This window comes from Balaenoptera ricei, chromosome 18, assembly GCF_028023285.1.
Source record: "Balaenoptera ricei isolate mBalRic1 chromosome 18, mBalRic1.hap2, whole genome shotgun sequence".
NCBI classification, from domain to species: domain Eukaryota; kingdom Metazoa; phylum Chordata; class Mammalia; order Artiodactyla; family Balaenopteridae; genus Balaenoptera; species Balaenoptera ricei.
The window spans coordinates 50,037,945-50,047,641 of record NC_082656.1 but is presented as its reverse complement, the minus strand read 5'-3'; positions in this window follow the sequence as shown (position 1 = coordinate 50,047,641).

Genomic DNA, 9,697 nt, shown 5'->3' with positions numbered 1-9,697 from the left:
GCACTTTTCTTAATTGAAATCTTACAATTTGAGCATAATTCTATGTTCCCCCACAAATGGGGAAACTTGAACCCAGAGAGGTTAAACGACTTACTCAAGCTCACAAAGCAAAATACTTTAATTTGGAGCTTCACTGGTAAGACTTTTCAATAGTATTTTTATCATGCACAGTTATTATATTTTACTGAATTGTATTCAAATCATGTGTCCATGTTTACCCCAGAGATGATAAACTCCTCAAGGTCAGGACCTAGCCCAAATCTGGCAATTCATGTGCTGACTTGACCATGGGCTTTTTTTAGAATTAAGGAATAATATACTGCCTCAATTATGCCATCACATAAGCAAATAATCTTTGTTTAGAGATTATTAATGCAAGTTTGTCAGTAAATCTTGTATGCATTATCAGAAATATCTGTGAGGGAGTTTGGGATTAGCAGATGCAAACTATTATATATTATATATAGGATGGATAAACAACAAGGTCCTACTGTATATCACAAGTAACTATATCCAATATACTGTGATAAACCATAATGGAAAAGAATATGAAAAACAGTATGTATGTACGAGTCACTTTGACAGCAGAAATTAACACACTGTAAATCAACTTCAATAAAATAATAAAAATGTGTATCAATGCTTAAGTATTCTGCCCCTACAGATTCCAGATGATTCTGTAGCACCTCCATTGGTATTATTGATAGTGGAGGCCTTATTTCACTCACTTCTCTAGTATGAACCCATTTGACAATTAGCTGCTCCGAGTTCTAAGTTGAGCCTGTTTTCCAATTGGATGTGGAAGGTGTAACTGGAAAATTGCATATGTATGAGCAAGAGATTGATGAATTAAATTCAACTTGCTTATAAGTAAAGTTTATCTTTTCCTGAGAGGTGCCTTATGTTATTGTTGCAGAAGGTAGTCATTGTATTGTCTTGGTTCCATTGTACATGGAAAATATTTGCATGAGGTCATTGTCTAGAAGTAACACCTGGTAGTGTGCAACTGATTTTGATTTTGGTACATTTCAGCCTATTTGATTTATGTCACTAAAGCACATTACTTTTCCATTAGGAAGTGACTAGTTAAGTGTTGAGTGAGAATCTTCATGGAGACAGTATGATAGCAATATCTAACTGTGCAGGAAAATAATTAATACAGCAAGGATGGTTTCCTTAGAAAGGCATGTTTAGAAGGTTGGTCCTTCATTGGCGTCTGGGAACTTGGATATTGAGAGGGTTTCCAAACCTTAACTAATAGGAGTGGCTCACTGTGCCTATATAGTTTGTGCAAACGATATGGTTTATGCTGGACACCTACTTTCCTTTTGGGAGTCTGGAATTTTGTTATGTGCTAGGCAAACGTGCCTATCTGACCAGCCCCCAGTGAAAACCCTGGGCACAGATTTTCTACTTAGTTTCCATGATAGCCAACCCTTCACGTGGGTTATCACAACTCATCACTGGGGCACTTAAGTATGTCCTATGCCACTCTGCTGGAAGTGCACTCTTGGAAGCTTGTGTCTGGCTTCCTCTGGGCTTTACCCAAAGTTCCTTTTCCCTTTGCTGATTTGCTTTGTATCCTGGAATAAATCGAAACCCGTGGTTCTGACTTTTCGCTGAGTTTGAGAGTGCTTCTAGTGAGAGTGAATCTAGGGGTGGTCTTAGAGACCCTGTCACACTAACTTAAATAATAATTATTCTGGCTAAACTGTACATAGCATTTACCCTGCTCTGGGCACTATTCTAAGAACATTATATACATGAACTCATTAATTCCTCACTCCAACCTCACCAGGTAGATACTATTACTAACACCCCCATTTTAATTATGAAAAAACCAAGGCACAGAGAAATATCTTGCCCACCTATGGTAAGTTACAGAGCCAAGATGATAAGAGGAAAGCAGCTATGTAAAGAGCTGAAGGGAGAGAATTCAAATCGGTGAACCGCAAACTTTAATTTTAGCCTTAGTTATAGCTCAGTGTTTGGCTAATAATGGGTAACTTGAATGTAATTTTTATTTCTTTGTTAATTAAAAATGAACAAATAGATGTGATTAGAATGCTTCTATGCAAGTGCTACTATGAAAACTTTAGGTTTTTACTTGCAACAGTGATTTTTTTCACATCTTTCAATATTGGACAAGTAAATGGTCTCCCATCAAACAGCCCACGGACCTGTGTTTTCTCTTATGCCAAAACAGTTGTGAAAATGATAGTTTCCTTCTTAGACTGCTCTATCAGGGCAACAGTAAGAAAAAGGATTGTTTGAAAATTTACCTTAAAACTTTTTGATTGATTCATCTCTCTTCTACACCTTTGTCTCCAAAATCATTACTCAAATGTAGAATTGTATTTAATTACTCAGGAATAAAAGCAATATTTTTTTGTCCAAACAAAATTGTTTGCATCTATTAGACTCAATTGTCTGGTTTCATGGATACTATCCTTTTTTATGAATAATATTCTGGAAAAATTTCACCCTTGTACATGTCATTTTATTCTAAACTGTACTTTATTTAGTTTTTTCACCCATTACATAAAGAGGGTGGGCAAGGTGAGAGGGCAAGTTGAACTAAGTTTACATGAATGGTGAGTCAAGGGACAATTGATTCTTAGATCACTAAATCCAGGTATCTAGAAACCATCTCTCTGTTAATACTTTCACAGAGAATGGACATACATAGAATCCACCAAAAAATGAGTGAGAGTATTATGAGAAACAGGATATTTAGAGAATCCCGGAGTATCTCCCCTCAAGATACTTACTCATTACAAAGGAACAAAGAGAAACAATTTAGTGATGAAGCCTGGTAAATACCACTTTAATCAAGTAATTGGTATTAACATCACAAGTAAGAAAACAAAAAACATAATGTGCCTTATTGTATAATGAGATGAGCAGGACACAGTTTTGCTTATAAGATATTCTTGCCAAAAATGCATAATCTGAGTCCAATCATGACTATACATCAGAAAAACTCAAATAGAGGGACACTTTACAAAATAACAGCATGCTTTAAGAATGATAAAGAATTTCTGATAGACTGTTCCAGATCAAAAGACACTAAAGAGGCATGACAATTATATGTAATATATGATCTTGCATTTGATCCTGAGCCTGAGAAATGAAAATGTAAATGCATAGTTCATTAGCAGGACAACTGGTGACATTTGAATAATGTTGATAAATTAGAAGTCATGATTTTGATAATTGTCCTGTGGTTATATTCTTGATTTTAGGAAATACACACTGAAATATTTAGGCTAAAGGGGCATTATGTCTGCAATTTAAAGTGTTTCTAAAACTAATACACATGTGCATATATGTGTGCCAGTTTGTGTGTGTATGTGCGTGTACACAGGAGAAACAGAAACAGAAAGACAGACACACACACACATACAGAGAATGATCAAGGCAAACAAGGTAAATGTTAATGTTTGGGGAATATGGGTGAAGGATCTGCAGTAATTCTTTGTACTATTTTTTTAATCAGATGATATTTTATTTTTGTTAATTTTTTTCTTTTTTATTGAAGTATAGTTAACTTACAATGTTGTGTTAGTTTCAAGTGTACAGCAAAGTGACTCAGCTATATGGATTCTTTTCCATTATAGGTTATTAATGATATCGAGTATAGCTCCTTGTGCTATGCAGTAGGCCCTTGTTGTTTACATATTTTATGTAGAATAGTGTGTATATGTTTTAATCCCAAACTCCTAATTTATCTCCCCCACCCCATTATCCTCTTTGGTAACCATAATTTTGTTTTCTATGTCTGTGAGTCTACTTCTGTTTTGTAAATAAGTTCATTTACATCACTTTTTTTAGATTTCACATATAAGTGATATCGTATTTGTCTTTGTACTACTTTTACAACTTTTATGTAAGCTAAAATTAATTCAAAAAAATTTTTTTAAAAGAGGTCAGAATCAGAAGGGGCTCTAGAGTTAGAGCAAAACTCTGGGCAAAAGGCATCCTCACGGCAGCAGTTACGATTCAACCATTTGGCCAATCGGCCTGGCCACACTCATTTACCGAGAGCCTGGTCCATGCCAGGCATTCTCCTACTAGAAGTTAGCATAAATGAATAGAACAACAAAGCCCCCATCCTCGTGATGCTATACTCCAGTGGGAGAAGATAGGCACAAACACAAACAACGTGATATAGAGCATGAGAAACCTGAATAAATATGGAAAGATAAAAATAGCTTAGAACCAAGGAGACAAACATGCAGGGAGAAGGCTGTGGTTATTGACACAGTGCCTGCATGTCTAGAGAACCCCATGACCTACTCTCCACATACGCCCTGCGTGCGCCCCCCCAAGCATCAGTGAGAGCTCCTGTTCAGAGCAGACCCCCTGAGGGTGACAGTGCCTTTGCTGTAAACACCACCACCCAGATGGCAGGATGACTCACCTAGGTTGAATTGAAACGTTGTTTTCTGCCACAAGTACCCATTTTTATTTACTTGGAAAATATGGCCCAGAGCAAGAAACACAGTACTGTTTCTCTGATACTAACAAGGACTGAGATTTGGTCCAATTATATAGGTTAGTAAAATTTTCAGTTAGGTTATTTTCCAAAATCCTTTGAGAGAATTATCCCAGAGCTTTATACTTGCGATGACCTAACTTCCCCCTTCCAAACCCTGCACTTTTGCAGTCTCTGCCCCCATTTGGGACTACTTGACCCTCTAAACAGGTAAGGTTCACCCCCGGGTCATGGGAACACTTACCTTCACAGGAAAGAAGCCTGAATTTTGTTCTTCAATTGACTCAGCATCAAGTCAAACTCGTCACACCCTGTTTGAGTAATTGAGTCTTTGACTTATTCCTAGACCTTGTCCCAAAATGTTACCCACCCATCTTTACTCAAGGGACTGGAGCCCTGTCTGTGCACGAGAGACAGGTCAATCTGCTCCCTGCTGATGTGACAGTGACAAGAAATATTATTTATTAAGTGCTTAGTCTGTTCCAGACACCAAAGTCCTTGGTTCTCTGATGTGGGTGCTTTATTATCCTAGTTCTGTACACAACAGGGAAGTCCTAGAGCGTATGAGTTAACCAAGGTTGCCAAAGAGTCGGGTTTTAAACCCAGCAGTCACTCCAGAGCTGGAGCGTTTCCTTATTGCTGATTTCAGCATGCTGAGATTTTCATATTATATTCTTTCTAGTTTGTCTTTTCTCCTGCTCTCCCCTTATCCTGCTTCATTCATCTCTCACTAGATTGACACAGGTGTCCACATAGGGTGGCATTTTTAAAATTGAATTAGTTGTGTTAGTTTCTGGTGTATGGCAAAGTGATTCAGTTATACATATATATATGTATTTTTTTCATATTCTTTTCCATTATACAAGACATTGACTATAGTTTCCTGTGCTATACAGTAGGACCTTGTTGTTTACCTATTTTATATATAGTAGTTTGTATCTGCTAATTCCAAACTCCTAATTTATCCTTCCCCCCTTTCCCTTTGGTAACCATAAGTTTGTTTTCTATGTCTGTGAGTCTATTTCTGCTTTGTAAATAAGTTGATTTGTATCATTTTTTTTAGATTCCACATATAAGTGATAGCATATGATATTTGCTTTTCTCTGTCTGACTTACTTCACATAGTATGATGATCTCTAGGTCCATCCATATGCATAACGTGGCTTTTTATCCTCTTAGGAAATCTTGCTCTGTCTGATGGCTGTGGTTTCTACTGGGGTCTAGCCCCCCAGCACTTCCTAGCAATGAAATAAAATCCTAGAGGCAGTATTGTCTCTCTGCCACCTTATAGCTGTATTAACTAGGCAAGTCAGTTATCCTTTTTATCTAAAAAATGAGGAAGATACTAGCTTGCCAAGGTGGAGTAAGGCTAATAAAACTAACGTAAGATAGTATGCATGAAAGGGTCCACTGTGATTCCTAATGCTATTGAATTTTACTCTCTGTTTATATGCCCATGTGTGTGTGTATGTTTAAACTCTACTTGGGGCTTTTATAATTACATTTATATGTTTGTAATAGATGTGTCTGTAATGGCAATTGTTATGTTACATATGACTACATCTATGTCAAAGGAACATATTTTTTCCCAACTCTTGTAATGATTTTGCAGGCAATTTAAGAATTTAAGAATGCTGGGCTACCAAAGTGGTTCCAGCCAGCTTTCCCCACCAGCACACCAGAAAGATGCCAACACGTTTCACCAGGAGCAGTGACTCACGTTGGGGAAATTATTCTCAGCACCAGAAGGGCAGGCATTTTTCTAAGAGGGCATTTAACCACTTCTGTTGGGGTAGGGTACAATTTGAAAAATGTCTCTGAACATTCCTGGAGTACCTCTCAATTGGAAGAGGGCATATATTTCTTCTCTTGAAAAATATTTCCTCTCTATTGAAATCTGGTTGGGAGAGGTTACAATTTTAAGAGGCCCTGAGTTATTTGAAGACTCCTGTATGCCACCCCCAGCCCCATTCTCTTGGGGGATGGGATTCACCTGGCCATCTGAAAAATCATTGTAGTTACCCCTTGCAAACATATATAGATTGCACAGCAGTTGAAAAGTTTTTCATGCCTACGATGTGCATGATAAATGAACATCCAAATTATGTCAGCCTAATATTGAAATGATTACGTGGGTTAAATGTGGTTCCATTTGAAATTTGTGTCTTTGATATCTTGGCACTCTAGTAATATATTCCCTTTCCTAAAACCATTTTATAATCAAGTTGTTCTAATTAGTTTTCAGAAAGGATTTGGCCATATTATATTTTTTTAACTTTTCTGCCTGTAGAGCAGCTAATAAGATTATATGAAAATGCCAAAAACATTATGTGGTCTTGTCACATAATAGTATAACATATTTATCTACCATTTTAAATGCCATATAAATGTTCACATTACATATATATACATATATACATTTTTTCAACTTAAATGGATTGCATATGTAACATATACATATGATATTTTAGCGTATGTGTGAAAATACATACACCGTACCTGGCATGAAACAAACATCAAATAAACATGATCTCTTTTCTCTCCTTCGTAAAAGGAATTGGAGAAGGGTAATTAAGAATGTGATGAATGTGGTTCTGTCCTAATGATTTGAGAAAAGAATGGGGATATGAATAACTTCAGTAGGTCTTCAGAATGCTAGATACACAAAGGTGATGATGAGGGCGGGAGCAAGGCAGGTAAAGACTGTTGAAAAGCCCAGGAGAAACTCAAGATAAGAGGTATGTGGACGACAGCCGACCTCAGGCCACACCGATGCTTCAAAATATTCATAGTCCTGCTTTAACTGAGACCTGGGAGACATGAGAGAAACTCAAATTTACTGAGAACCTCCTACATGCCAATGTTAGATACTGTTCTTACCTTATGTCTTTTAATATCCATAAGAATCCTACAAAGTAGGCATTATTAACCCCATTTGGTAGAAGACTCTGAGGTTCAGAGAGGTGAGGTTACTTACTTATTCAAGTAGGCATGCCCACCAGAGGGCGGTGTTTTAGTTTCAGTGTGGTGTGTCCCCTTTAAAAGTCCAAAGCCCTTGCTCAGTCCATCCTGCCAAGGTACCTCACTGAGCCTGTACTCCTCAGCGAAGGCAAGGGAGAGCACAGCCAATTCAGCCCGAGTGAGGTCTTCCGATTATAGACACTCCAAAGATATGGCACAGCCCAAGGAAACTGCTTCTCTCTTGACCTAGTCAAGCTTTATCTCCAAGTTCATTGTATACTCTCTGAGGTAATACCCGCAGAAGCACAGCAATTTGTTCTAGTTCTAGCCTTAGAATCCATGCTTCTACTACTTTACTGCCCAAGGATGGCTCTTGTATGAGTCAGCAGACACAAGGCTGGGGTCAACCAACCACCAAGCTCCTGGCCCAGCCTCCTTTTGATTTGCCTAAAAGGCAAGTCAATAACCAGTTCTGACTCTCTACTCTGGAAGTAATGGCACGTGGCCAGCTGTCCACCATGGCGTCTTCCCACAACCCTTTATCCAAGTGAAGACCTTTCCCACTTCTCTGTTTGCGCTATGTTGACTTCTGCAGGTGATCATAACATTTTCTTTTTACGGTTAAATTCATGTGGAGTGTCCTGCTGGCTTTCCAATTTACCATCTATTTCTAAAGACTGCTGTGATTCCTTTTTTGAAATCTGTCATGTTGCTGAGCCCTTTCAAAACATGATAACTACCAATTCTACACATACTTACCTGAGCACAAAAGTTAAAAGATGAAAACAACTATAATAATTGATAAAAATTACTTAAATGAGTGATAACCATGTCATAGTGTACACCACTGTGTACAGATAACTGAAATATATGTGCATCAATGTATTCATTTCCTAATGGCATTGTAACGAATTACCACAAATTTAGCGGTTTAAAACAAGACAAATTTATTGTCTTACAATTCTGGAGGTCAGAAGTCTAAAAATAGGTTGGCAGAGCTGTGTACCTTCTGGAAAAGCTCAAGGTGAGAATCCATTTCCTCCCAGGTCTTTTCCAGCTTCTAGAAGCTTCATACATTCCTTGGCTCATTGCATTGCATCACTCTGACCTCTGCTTCAGCTGTCACATCCCAGGCTCTGATTGACCCTTCTGCTTCTCTCTGATGAGGACCTTTGTGATTACATTGGATCCACCTAGTTAATCCTCAAGATCCTTCTCTTGGTCACATTTGCAAAGCCCTTTTGCCACATAAGGTAACATATAGTGGGGATCAGACTGTGGATATTGTGGGCAAGCCATTATTTCACCCAAAACAATCAGGGAGAAGAAAAAATCCAGAGCATTAAACTAGTATAAAGATGATTAAAGAAAGAAGCCAAAAGTGCAGGTTCCATTAGCACCCAATAGCGATGCCACTTTAGGGTGGTATTAGAAATGCATTATTGGTGAACTATGAACTGCAAAGTATCAGGAGTTTAGATTGTGTTTGCTCAAGTTGGATTAGATAAGCTAATTAAAATATTCCCATGATGAGCTTTGATAAATTTGGTGACAGAAACTGAACTTGAAGTATCTGATTTGTTGCTCATGTGTCATTATTATTAGCCAAAATAGTGTGCATATGTATACATGTTACCGAACCAAACTTGGATCTGCCTACACGCAGCAAAGCCAATCTACCGACACTGGGCTGTGGCGAAGGATCGTGCAGCTTTTATTGCAAGCTGCCAAGCAAGGACTCCAGGAAGCTAGTGCTTAAAAGACCTGAACTCCCCGATGGGTTTCAGGGAAAGGTTTTTAAAGACAGGTTGAGGGAGGGCGGTTGTGGAGTGTGTGATCAGCTCGTGGACATTCTTCTGATTGGCTGGTGGTGAGGTAATCAAGAGTCAACATCATCAACCTTCTGGTTCCAACTGGTCTGGGGTCTACGTGCTTGTGGGCAGCGTACAGATAACTTCTTCTACCTGGTGGGAGTTTTAGCATCTGTAAAACAGCTCAAAGGACGTGGCTCACAATATTATCTATAGCCCTTGAGGAGGAACTAAATGTCCTTGACTTTGTTTAATGGCTCAACTATTATTATTTTATCTTGTTTGACAGTTTTCCTTTCTTTCTGTATTTTCTCACTTCTCTGATTGAATTTATTCTTTGGAACTTGGGGAAGGCCTAGAAAGCTAAAGTTTTTCTACAGACAGGAGGCAGGTGGAAAACATGAGGGGGGTGGTGTCTATCCTGGGA